We start from the raw sequence: 12500 nt of genomic DNA on the forward strand, positions 1-12500 counted from the left end.
TCCACAGACACGTGTACTCTTAACGTAGTTCTCGGGGAGATTCAACGTGACACAGTGTGACAAGGCTGACCCTTTGAAATACAGGTACAACAGAAATAGGAAGAAAGAGTGAGAGAAAGTTGTGGTGAAAGAGTACAGCAGGGTTCGCCACAATCCCCTGCCGGAGCCTCGTGGAACTTTTAGGTGTTTTCGCTCAATAAACACTCACAATGCCCGGTCTGGGAATCGAAACCGCGATCCAATGACCACGAGTCCGCTGCCCTAACCACTGGGCCATTACGCTTCCACACTGCGAGATAAAGGCATGCCAAAATCACGCATATTCACTGATGAAGTGCATACACATGTGAGCATTGATCAAATTTATTTCGTTTGTATACGTTCCTGGAAGAAAATACAAGTTGTTTTAAACAGTTTTCATTCCACCTTCACCCTTTCACACATGCATACGCAATCTTTTAGATGTTTGATTCTAATGTCAGTGTGGGTATTGCGTCTCTGCATTACGGTGTGTCACCATGTTCTTAAACTTGACAGTATGTGTGGCAAGGCTGTATCTTTGAATTATGGATATTTTCCATCAGACAGGACTCTGCACGTTTTCGCTCACCTAAATTCCCTCACAATGTCGATATCGACCCCGAGGATATAGTCAAAGGTACTTGCCGAAGACACAACACAGTAGGATCAAACCACAGTCCTCTTGAGTTGAAGCGAATTTCTTAGCGTGTGGTAGTTACGAGGAGGTTATTTATTATGTCTGTTGACCATGATCCGACGAGGGAGCCTTTATCTCATCGCTTGATTTGCAAGAAACGATATCTAAATCTCTCCCCAACCTCATCAAAATAATATATAGTATTTTTTTGAAAAAGAACATATTGTATAATTCAATCCTAGAGACACAGTCTGATGAGATAAACAGGCTAGTCACGATTGGAATATCTTATCGTAAATCTACTGGATCAGATCTGACATGTAGATAAATATCATTAGATTTTCTAGGTAACGAAAACTTAGAAGTGTAGTTTGATTATTGCCCTCTGCTGCTAACCTGTTTCAACATTTACCGTGCTGACGTGAAGCCTGTACACGATCGCTAGACCAGCTAGAAATGACAACTTAACCTTCTTCATATCGCACTCTACCGTCTTAAAAAAAAAGAAGGCAAGTCACATCAGTTAAAGTGGTCTTAGATATACTATGATACTATGCCTAAAACTTCTTGGCAGGATGGTCACAGCTAAGCCATTGTTTCTCAGTTGTCTACTGAATCAGAGTGGAGGCGCAATGGCCCAGTGGTTAGGGCAGCGGATTGGCGGTCATAGGATCGCGGTTTCGATTCCCAGACCGGGCGTTGTGAGTGTTTATTGAGCGAAAACACCTAAAGCTCCACGAGGCTCCGGCAGGGGATGGTGGTGAACCCTGCTGTACTCTTTCACCACAACTTTCTCTCGCTCTTACTTCCTGTTGTGCCTGTAATTCAAAGGGTCAGCCTTGTCACACTGTGTCACGCTGAATATTCCCGAGAACTACGTTAAGGGTACACGTGTCTGTGGAGTGCTCAGCCACTTGCACGTTAATTTCATGAGCAGGCTGTTCCGTTGATCGGATCAACTGGAACCCTTGACGTCGTAAGCGACGGAGTGCCAACAACTGAATCAGAATTGATTGTAGCTAAACAACAATTATTTCTGTAAAGCTCTCGTATCTGAAATTCTTTGTGAATCTGCGAGAGATACCAACTGCATCTTTTCCTGCATTCCTTTCTTGCACTAAGTGCCAACATCAAGTGCACTTTTCGTTACATACAGCGAGAACACTTACCAGGTTTTACGCAGGTTTTATTTCGCAGTTAACATTCGTCTTGCCATCACTTTTAAGCTTTTGCACTATAAATCGTTTTTGTTGGTATGGAACTTTTTCTGCAGCGCATCGACAAATTTCACTAAGAGAACCAGGTCACTAGCAGATAAAAGTACATGTATCATTGAGAATATGACAGGTTGATTAAGGTCTCAGAGAAAACGTGAAGCCCTAGTCAAACCTAGTTTTAAAATAAAATAAAATTGACACGACAATTATATCGAATCCCAGCCCGTGAGGAAATGTACTGTTGTAGTCCTAAAAATTCGTTTAAAATAACAACCAAAAATTAACACTAATATAATGGAGATGTACTTTTCTGAATATATATATATATATATATATGTACCAATATTTATATTTTGGGAGTAACGTATACGTGTGTATTTATATATGTAATTATTTATGTATGAGAAGGGGTTCGAGAGAGAAAGAGACCAGATCATTGCCTACGTTACCAACGATATTACCTATATTATATGATATCCCTAAAAGATTTGCCAACATGTTTCTCAGCAGGTTAGGGTCATAAAAGGCTACTGATATTACGCCATTCACTGGCGGTGTCGTTAAATAAACATCCTTGCCTAAATCAACATAACAGTATGTGACATGGCAGTAAAACATAGTTTAAGAATAAATGATATAGCAGATAAATGGTATTGTCATTAAATTAAATGTTATCGAAGTAAAATCAGCTAAAATATGTAAACAACAAAAACTAATAGAAAATATCTGAAAAAAAAAACCCAAAACCAAAAAACGAATGAAATATGTCCCTTCTAATTCTCTTGACGTCGGATTTCATTGCTTTATTAAAGAAAACATTCTGATACGAACATAGCGACAGATTTTAGCAGATGTGTTGATTTAGAAATTACACTGTTCAGGGTATACATAATGCAATATATATATATATATATGTGTGTGTGTGTGTGTGTGTGTGTGTGTGTGTGTGTGTGTGTGTGTACCAATGTATGTATATACAACTGTGTGTTGCTGCTACTTTGAGCGGTGAGTCATGTAAGTAATACTCATGTGTCATGATATAACTGTTATGAATAATATGGTTAATATAAGTCATACCCATATATAATAATAATAACAATAATAATAATAATAATAATAATAATAATAATAATAATAATAATAATAATAATAATAATAATAATAGTCAAGACGAAGAGCGCGGTTCGATTGTATAGATATTTTATTCGTTGAACAATATTTCAACAGTACGTCTGTCTTTGTCAAGTTCAAAACAAGAGGTGATTAAAAATTCAAGATTACAGAAATGTAACCGTAAAGTATGAACGAGAGTAGCCAGCGTCCATACGTTGCTCTCGTTCATACCTTACGTTTAAATTTCTGTAATCTTGAATTTTTAATCACCTCTTGTTTTGAACTTGACAAAGACAGACGTACTGTTGAAATATTGTTCAACGAATAAAATATCTATACAATCGAACCGCGCTCTTCGTCTTGACTATTTACCTTCATGAAGAGTAACGTCAATCCTTTTTTAAAATATAATAATAATGATAATAGTAATACTACTACTACTACTACTACTACTAATAATAATAATAATATTGTCAACACTGGTTTAAACCCCTTCAATAATGATAATATTAATGGAGATGTAAGAATGAGAAACTACAGTAATAACACATCTAATATGTACAATATAGACTGTGACTCCGATGTTTATACTAGCACACGGATTACTGACACAATACCTGTTGATGTTCAGAGGAATTTAAATGATACTATAAATAAAAGGCGTAACAATAATAATAATAATAATAATAATAATAATAATAATAATAATAATAATAATAATAATAATAATAATAATAATAATAATTTGAAAGAATTTGACAAGATCAGTAAATATAAAGACTTGCTAATAGAAATTGAAAAAATGTGGCACCTCAAGGCGACTACCATACCAGTGATTGTAGGATCTCTAGGAATGATAAAAAAAGGTACTGAGACCTATTTGAAAATGATACCAGGCTTACCATCCCTACAGGAAGTGCAAAAAATCGAGCTAACTGGAACGACTCATGTACTGAGAAGAGCATTATCGCTGTGAAAACAACATCCATTCATGAACTTTGTTTTTCTTAAAAACATGTTTTACCTGTGAATTTGCGTGTGTAAACTGGGAATGCATACAACGAGTTTCTCGGCCCTAGGTGTACGGAAAACACTCGGCGAGAAATGGAAGAAAATTTGAAGAAAAAGGAAAAAAAAACAACATAATAATAATAGGAATATCAATAATATTAATAGTAGTAATGCTCCCGGTTGCAATTGTAGAGTTAAATCCCACTGTCCGTTATTAGGTCGATGTTTAATCCAAAATGTAGTTTATAAATGTATAATTGTGACTGAGGCTGGTAACTTTATATTTACAGGATGTTCGATAAATATGAAAAAACGTATCAATAACCATTTCTCATCTTTTAGACTCAAACGTAAAACTAATAGTGCGGCTTTATCTAGTAAGATTTGGGAACTGAAAGAAAACGGAACCGGATCTAGTCTTAAATAGGATATAATACGGAGAGCGCAGCCTTATAGAGATAGGCGATATGGGTGTGAGCTGTGTTCTATGGAAACTTATGAGATTTTTAAGTGTAAGGACGAGAATAACCTGATTAATAATGGATTAGACCAAGCGTCTAATCCATTATTAATAATGGATTAGACCTAGCATGCATAGCGTCACCTGTACATTTAAGTATTTCCGAAACTAACATTTATAGTTACTATACTTGAACTTTGATGGTGGAAATTAACTTTGGTGTCGTATTCGTTGCAAACTTACCCTCCAGTATTAAATATAAAACATCATGGGATATTATGTTATATGGCGAATTACATTGCATTACATATGTTATATGTTATGTGCTGTGGTATGTGGTGTGATATATATAATACTGTCTCATAATAACCCCTGCCTTGTTAGTCTGACTTCATCCTATTTTGGTGATTATACTATTTTCCTTTCTATGATGTTCTACCCTACTCATCATATTATGTATATTTGCAGTGACTTTATGTAAGTCTCCCTTTGACTAAATCGTATACCCCCTAGAAACTATGAAATCATACATACAATAACACCTGTAATATTACGACTTATAAAATGTCTTCAGTTTGAATACCTTTAACTACTCTCATTACTTCCATACCTATTACCCCCTCTTTTCGGATTACCTTTATTTTTCTCCTGCCTCTAATTTTAATCCTCTGTCTCTTTATATGTAGGTTATATCTATTTCTTATTATTTTCTATAAATACTTATTATTTTGTATTCTTATTTTGATATCCTTACTTATTAACCTCTTCTCCCTTATAAATTGTTATTTTTCTTGTTCTTAAAATGATATTTTTCAGTCACTTAAGTCTATGTGAGATGAATGGATATTTAACTGATTCTATGTAGTCGTACTTTTTAATATTTATAATTGATATATCCTCACCTTTTACCTATTTTTATTATGATATCATTTTTTGAAATTCTTAAATTTAATTTTATACAACATGACAATATTGTTAATAAACATTACCCCATAATGCCCCCAATAAAATTTCCTCGATATAAACATCTTAAGTTTCTTAGTGTCTTGCACCTTTAACCGGTAATTAGCATCATGATTTAAAGCCCACCCCTATCCTGCCTCTTTTTATAGACAGTTACTTATATCCAACTGACTGCTCTTAATGCCTTATTTCCTCCCTGAGGAAATATTTGTGACCATACCTAGCCATGAGCTGTCAACTCACTCTTCTCCTTTGTTCAAAATAGACACAATCTTCTAGTCTCAGATTTAGTAGTTAATAAAAAGATAAATGAATTAGAAATGAATTACAACCCTTACAACCCATGCGATTCTTAGAAGTTGTAGTTTATTCTTAGCTACAATATCGACAACATGAATTTGTTCCATCTTCTTGCTCTGTTAAAATATTTAAGAAAAAATATATTAATGTGTCCTACTTGTTAAAATTCCATTTATTTATCTGTACAGCTGAAGATAGCATTACATTTAAATTGATGTAAAGATCACATTGTCTGTTAAACGGAGTCGCTTGAAACGGTCGTACTGCATTACTACTTGATATCCTGTTGCTTATTTTGATCTGATATATATATATATATATATATATATATATATATATCGTTGCTATTATTTTAAACTGTCGTATGTCCAAATTTGGCTAAATGCGTTTTCCCCAATATATATTTTTTGTTTGCAAATGCCGGTTCTTTTGTTCAAACTATCGTATCTCCAGCTGCTTCGGGTGCCAAAATATCAAATACTGTCAAAGTATAATACAACGGTTTTGCTATTGAATGGTGAAACTATTTTTTCGTTTTCTGAAAAAGCAACGTTTTGGACTTGCGACACTTTTGCATAATAGCAGTGATATATATATATATGCGAATGAATGGAGAAACGAAAGAAAAATGTACTCAACCCATTTAGTAGGAGTTACATGTATTATTTAATACAGTTTGATTCAACGCCGCGCGACTTAAAGTTTCGTGGACCTCTAACAGAAGCCCGTTTCGTTCAGGCTTAGATTTCCGTCCGACTCGGAACCAAACTGTTTTAAATAATAATAATAATAATAATAATAATAATAATAATAATAATAATAATAATAATAATGATGATGATGATGATGATGATGATGATGATGATGATAATGATGATGATAATGACCATGAAGATGATAATAAGAATTATTATTATTAATATTATTTATTGTTTTTGCACAGCTTCTAACGCTGAAGTTATACTACGTTGCCAGTTGTTCACTACCAGTGAACTAAAGTAATGCCTCTTAGTTTTCGAGTACCATCCGGAGTATTCGAGCGGTTCCAGGCAGTGCTGTTTTCTGAATGTGTTCCACCCTTATTGCAGCCCCTATTTTTTCCATGTACTTCTCAAGATTTTTACTTACTGTTCCCATTTTACTTACTGTTCCGATTTTACTTACTGTTTTCTTCTCTTAAATATACAACTGTATCCAACAGTATTATTATAGCTTTCTGTTTTCATTTCTCAACTGCATAATGTAGTAAATTTGCGAAGCTAGAACCGTAGAAAATATGGTATGGAAAAGAAAGATGTTTGCAAAAATAATTGCAAATTGGTAATTCATTTCGAATTTATTTTTCATAAACTTTCAAGCAATATTTTTGCTTACATTTCGAAATGAATTGTCAATTTGCAAATTACTATTTCACGTATTTATATAAACATATGTGCGCATGTGTGAATGTATGTATGAAAGGAGAGAGAGAGAGAGAGAGAGAGAGAGAGAGAGGCACAACTTTAATATATTACCCTCCCACTTATCTTGATTCTAATAACTTTCCGAAAACTACACATTTTTTAGTGAAATGTTGCCGTGATAGGTTTTCGACGGAGTTGATAGCGATTATGTTGATAGAATTTAGAAAATGATTACATATATTTATTGCACATACATAAATGAGAAATTTGTGTTATTTAATTTTATTTTAAAGTAACAAATATTTTTCATTTGAAAAATCAGTATTTATTTCATTATTTCGTACAAGCACCAACAAATATGATAAATGTTTAATTATAATTATTGTATATATGAAATATTTCCTAATATTACACATATGGCAAAAGCGTACTACTTAAATTGTCCGCAATATAACAATTAACACTATAGATATAAACTATATAACACATGTGTGTGTGTATATATATATATATATATATATATATATATATATACTCTTTACTCTTTTTACTTTTTTACTTGTTTCAGTCATTTGACAGCGGCCATGCTGGAGCACCGCCTTTAGTCGAGAAAATCGACCCCAGTACTTATTCTTTGTAAGCCTAGTACTTATTCTATCGGTCTCTTTTTGCCGAACCGCTAAGTTACGGGGATGTAAACACACCAGCATCGGTTGTCAAGCGATGGTGGGGGGACAAACACAGACACACAAACACACATACATATATATATATATACACATATATGACGAGCTTCTTTCAGTTTCCGTCTACCAAATCCACTCACAAGGCTTTGGTCGGCCCGAGGCTATAGTAGAAGACACTTGCCCGAGGTGCCACGCAGTGGGACTGAACCCGGAACCATATGGTTGGTAAGCAAGCTACTTACCACACAGCCACTCCTATATGTATAATTATATCCTGCAATCAACAGGCACAATTACTCAATCCGAGGCAAAATCAAAATCAAAAAGTGTCCCCATTGTGACTTCATAGCAAAATCCATAGCTGGACTCAAATTATATTCACGCATCCATTGCAAATAGAGGCAGCTTCTTTTATTTTTAAAGCTGTTTTTTTTTCTCTCTCTTTATTTTCTTTTAAATCCTCTTCTTCAAACAATCATACGTCGAAATCGACGGGAGTAATAATCATCATAACGTATGTATAACAGAATGTATGTGTGTACATTATGCATATATGTATGTATAAATCGATACAGGAATGACATGGGCGCATGCGCCGTTGCAGCGCGTTGCTGCATTCACCATTTGTCGGTATATTTCCAAGTCTTCCCAGAGTCCCAGTCAGTCCCCATCTCCATAAGATACATCCTCATCTGCCGTGGCTATTTGGCATGTAAATATGTGTGTGTGTGTGTGAAACAGAGAGAGACAGAGAGAAAGAAAGTGTATGTGAGTGGGTGAGCGTGTTCGTATGTATATTTATATCCATACATATACATATTTGTGTGCATTATGTATGCATTATACAGGGTGGCCCAAAAGTAGGCTTACAGTTATCGCATAGGCATTTTAAATTTCTTTTAAAACATTTTATTACATTTAAATTTCTATCTTACAATTAAATAATGTCAGTGAACAGGTCGCGGTCTCAAAGCGACGGAAATATTTTGACAAATTAAATTTAAATGTCGAAGTAAATCTAACGGTTTTTGTGTGTTATTTTAAATGGCTTATAAACACCTTCCACGCTGCAATTGTTTTCGTTCCAGCACACGATCTCAGATCAGGTCACTTTCTATGTAAGTACATCTCCATAGTATAATGGTTTCATATTCTTTTATAATTAAGATCTAAACTGTTAATATATGAATGCGAAAGAGATAGTTGAATAACTGTGAACCTACTTTTGGGCCACTCTGTACATATGTAACCTATATAGTTGATATATAACAGGGATAATTTAACTATTTCCTCGTAGACTGAAAAAAAATCATAAACAACCTCAGTCGGTTTTCGAATATTATTGGATTCTCATCAGAGGTGTTTACATCAATTTAACCAATCCCAGAGAAACGATCTGCCAATCTGTTTATATACTCAACAATTACAGAAGCTACGAAAAGCCTATTAACGCAGATCGCAGTCCACACAGTATCAAGGTGTCAAGATCGTTATTCCCTGGTAATTATATCGTTATTCCCTAGTAAGGATTTAGGGTTTTAGGGTTAGGGTTCGGGTTTTAGAGTTAGGGTTAGGGTTATGAGTTAGGTTATGACAAAAATGATCATAACCCTAACCCTAAAACTAACCCTAACTCTAAAGCCCGAACCCTAACCCTAAAACCAGTACAAACGCACGAACGATATTATAAATAACAGTACAGCTGATAGTTGTTGTTGACAAACAACGGCACTAATTTTATTCAAGGGAAAAGATCCCATTACATCGCACAACGTGTGGTGTTCACAATTCACAGCAGTAATTGTTTTCACCTCAATAGACGTCAGTGATTGGTTGAAATTACCTAAATACGACAATTTTATACATGAAATAACTTCGAATACAAAATTTTTTATCTGTTCTATAGCACAAAATATACAAGTATACGAAGTTTTAAAGTGTTTCGGTACCAAAAACACTACATAAAACATAAATGAAAAGTGGTGCCCGTCAATTCAGAAAGATCCTATGTGTCCGTGTGTGTGTATGTATGAATGCATGTTTGTACATAAACATCACTGCATTATATTATATTATATTATATTATATTATATTATATTATATATATATATATATATATATATATATATATATATATATATATATATATATATATGTTGCCGCATATTTACTAATCTTTATTAAGACCTGATAATATATCTTTGAACCTAATATTATTTCAGAGGATGGTAGTTACCTTTTATTTGAAAAGTTTTATAATAAAACTATACGATTAATTTATCGCTAGTGTCTTAAACTAATTATAATTGAATAACTTAGACACTAATTCATTTTTATTACTTTCTTGTAATATTGTAATATTGTTATTCGATTCCAACATTGTTGAATAATTCTTTTAACTGGTCATTCAGAGAAAACATTAGCCATCGGTGAAACGACATGTTTTAAATTGTATTTAATCTCTATAACATAGCATATCAAAAAATTGTATTTGATTCCTATAAAAAATTGTATTTAGTCTCCATAACAAAGTGTATAAAAAAAACTACCCTCGCTAGCAACGTTTCAGATATCAGCAAGATTTCGACACCTAAAACAGGATTACTACTTCTTACTGTGTCATCCTTAGAAAATAAAATTTGAAAATATAGTCTTACGCTGTTTAGAAGTATGCAAACAAAATGCTTGTGCCCAGACAACATATCACAAACATATAAATCTTAAACACACCATATAATACAAAATAAAAATATTAATAATTAATAATTACTAAGATATCAACTTATATAAATTAGATACTAATAAATAAAACATAAGGAATAAAATATAATACTACGACAAAATCATTAATCGTAAACACAAACCAATAACATGAAAAATATAATCTACAAAAAATAATTATAAACATACATACACACACACATATTTATATATATATGTGTGTATATACGTGTGTGTTTGTGTGTGTGTGTGTGTTTGCTTGTGTGGGTGAAGGTGCGTGGTCATATGATTAGGGTGTTGATCGCGAGATCGCAGTTTCAATTCCTGGGCCGGACGGTGCGTTGTGTTCTTGAGCAAAACGTTTCATTCCACGTTGTTTTGCAAATCACTTCGACATCTGACTAGTGGTATATCGTGTACCTTTATAGGTAACGTCTATTCTCGTGGAGTGGGAGAGTTAGTGTACGGCACAAGCATTTGTTCACTATATACAAATCATCTGTGCAGGTTCGTTCAATGAACAGTTGCGGAACCTTCATCTCCTGCTTATGACAGGAGAGGCCATCAATTAATTACTAATTATCTAAACATTAGAAACGTACTATGTTTCAAATTTGAAAAGACTAGAAACTAATACATTAACATAATAGAAGAGGCCAATTTTTTCATGCTTGGCTTCCTTCAAGCTTCCACGTGTAAAATAAAGTCTCTTCTCTGAACCGGAATTTGAGGATGGAAAAAGGAATTAAAGCAGAAGGGGTCACTACTAATCATTGACTGGGAGAGGGAGAAGAGAGAGAGGGGGAGAGGGAAAGAGAGAGGGAGAGAGAGAGAGAGGGAGAAGAGAGAGAAGGGGGGAGAGGGAGAGAGGGAGAGAGAGAGGGAGAAGAGAGAGAGAGGGGGAGAGGGAAAGAGAGAGGGAGAGAGAGGGAGAAGAGAGAGAGATAGAGGGGAGAGGGAGAGAGAGAGGGAGAGAGAGAGAGAGAGAGGGAGAAGAGAGAGAGGGAGAAGAGAGAGAGGGAGAAGAGAGAGAGAGAAACGACTTGTAGTTAACGTTTTATATGATCCAATCATGTATCATTTAATTAACTTCATCGAAGCTAACGTACACCAAATATCAGTTTCTAATTTTGGTGCAAGGCCAGCAATTTTAGAAGAAGGATAAGTCGATTTCATAGACCCCAGTGTTCAAATGGTACTTATTTTATCAGCCACGAAAGGTTGAAAGGCAAATTCGACCTCGACGGAATTTGAACTCAGAACGTGAAGACGGATGAAATGCTGCTAAGCATTTTGCCCAGCGTGCTAACGATTCTGCCAGCTCACCGCCTTAAACGTGCACCAAATATTGTTTTCAAATTTTGGCACAAAGCCAGTAGTTTTAGGAGAGGAGTAAGTCGATTTCACCGATTCTCTCAATGCTCAACTAGTACTTATTTTATCGACCACGAAAGGATGAAAAGCAAAGTCGACTACGGTGGAATTTGAACTCAGAACATAAAGACGGATTGAATATCGCTAAGTATTTTGAATGGCGTGTAACGATTTGACACCTTAAATGTGCACCAAATATTACAAATGATTTATTATTATCAATCTTGAACTTCTAATTTACTATTTAATTGTAAGCTTAAATTAACTCCAAACTTACTGAATATATCATTGTTTAAATCCAGGCTACATTAAATTGTTTCAATAATGTTTTGCATTATAACCTCGCCTAATAATATGTCTTATAACATTATTAGTAACATCTAGCAATAAATCACATCTATTAACTATCTTTCGAAATCTAATTACTTACGAGACAAATACGCCATACTTTTATCTAATAGGCGTGCAGCTATCTGCGTATGGCATAACTTTCGAGTGTTTTTGTACATATTAGTTACTAGAAATGCATTACAAATCTCAAGCAAAACGTCTAAATAATTTATTTTGTTTACATCTTTACTGCTTCAGCTAACC

The sequence above is a fragment of the Octopus bimaculoides genome, chromosome 18 (assembly GCF_046866305.1).
Source record: "Octopus bimaculoides isolate indiv1 chromosome 18, ASM4686630v1, whole genome shotgun sequence".
NCBI classification, from domain to species: domain Eukaryota; kingdom Metazoa; phylum Mollusca; class Cephalopoda; order Octopoda; family Octopodidae; genus Octopus; species Octopus bimaculoides.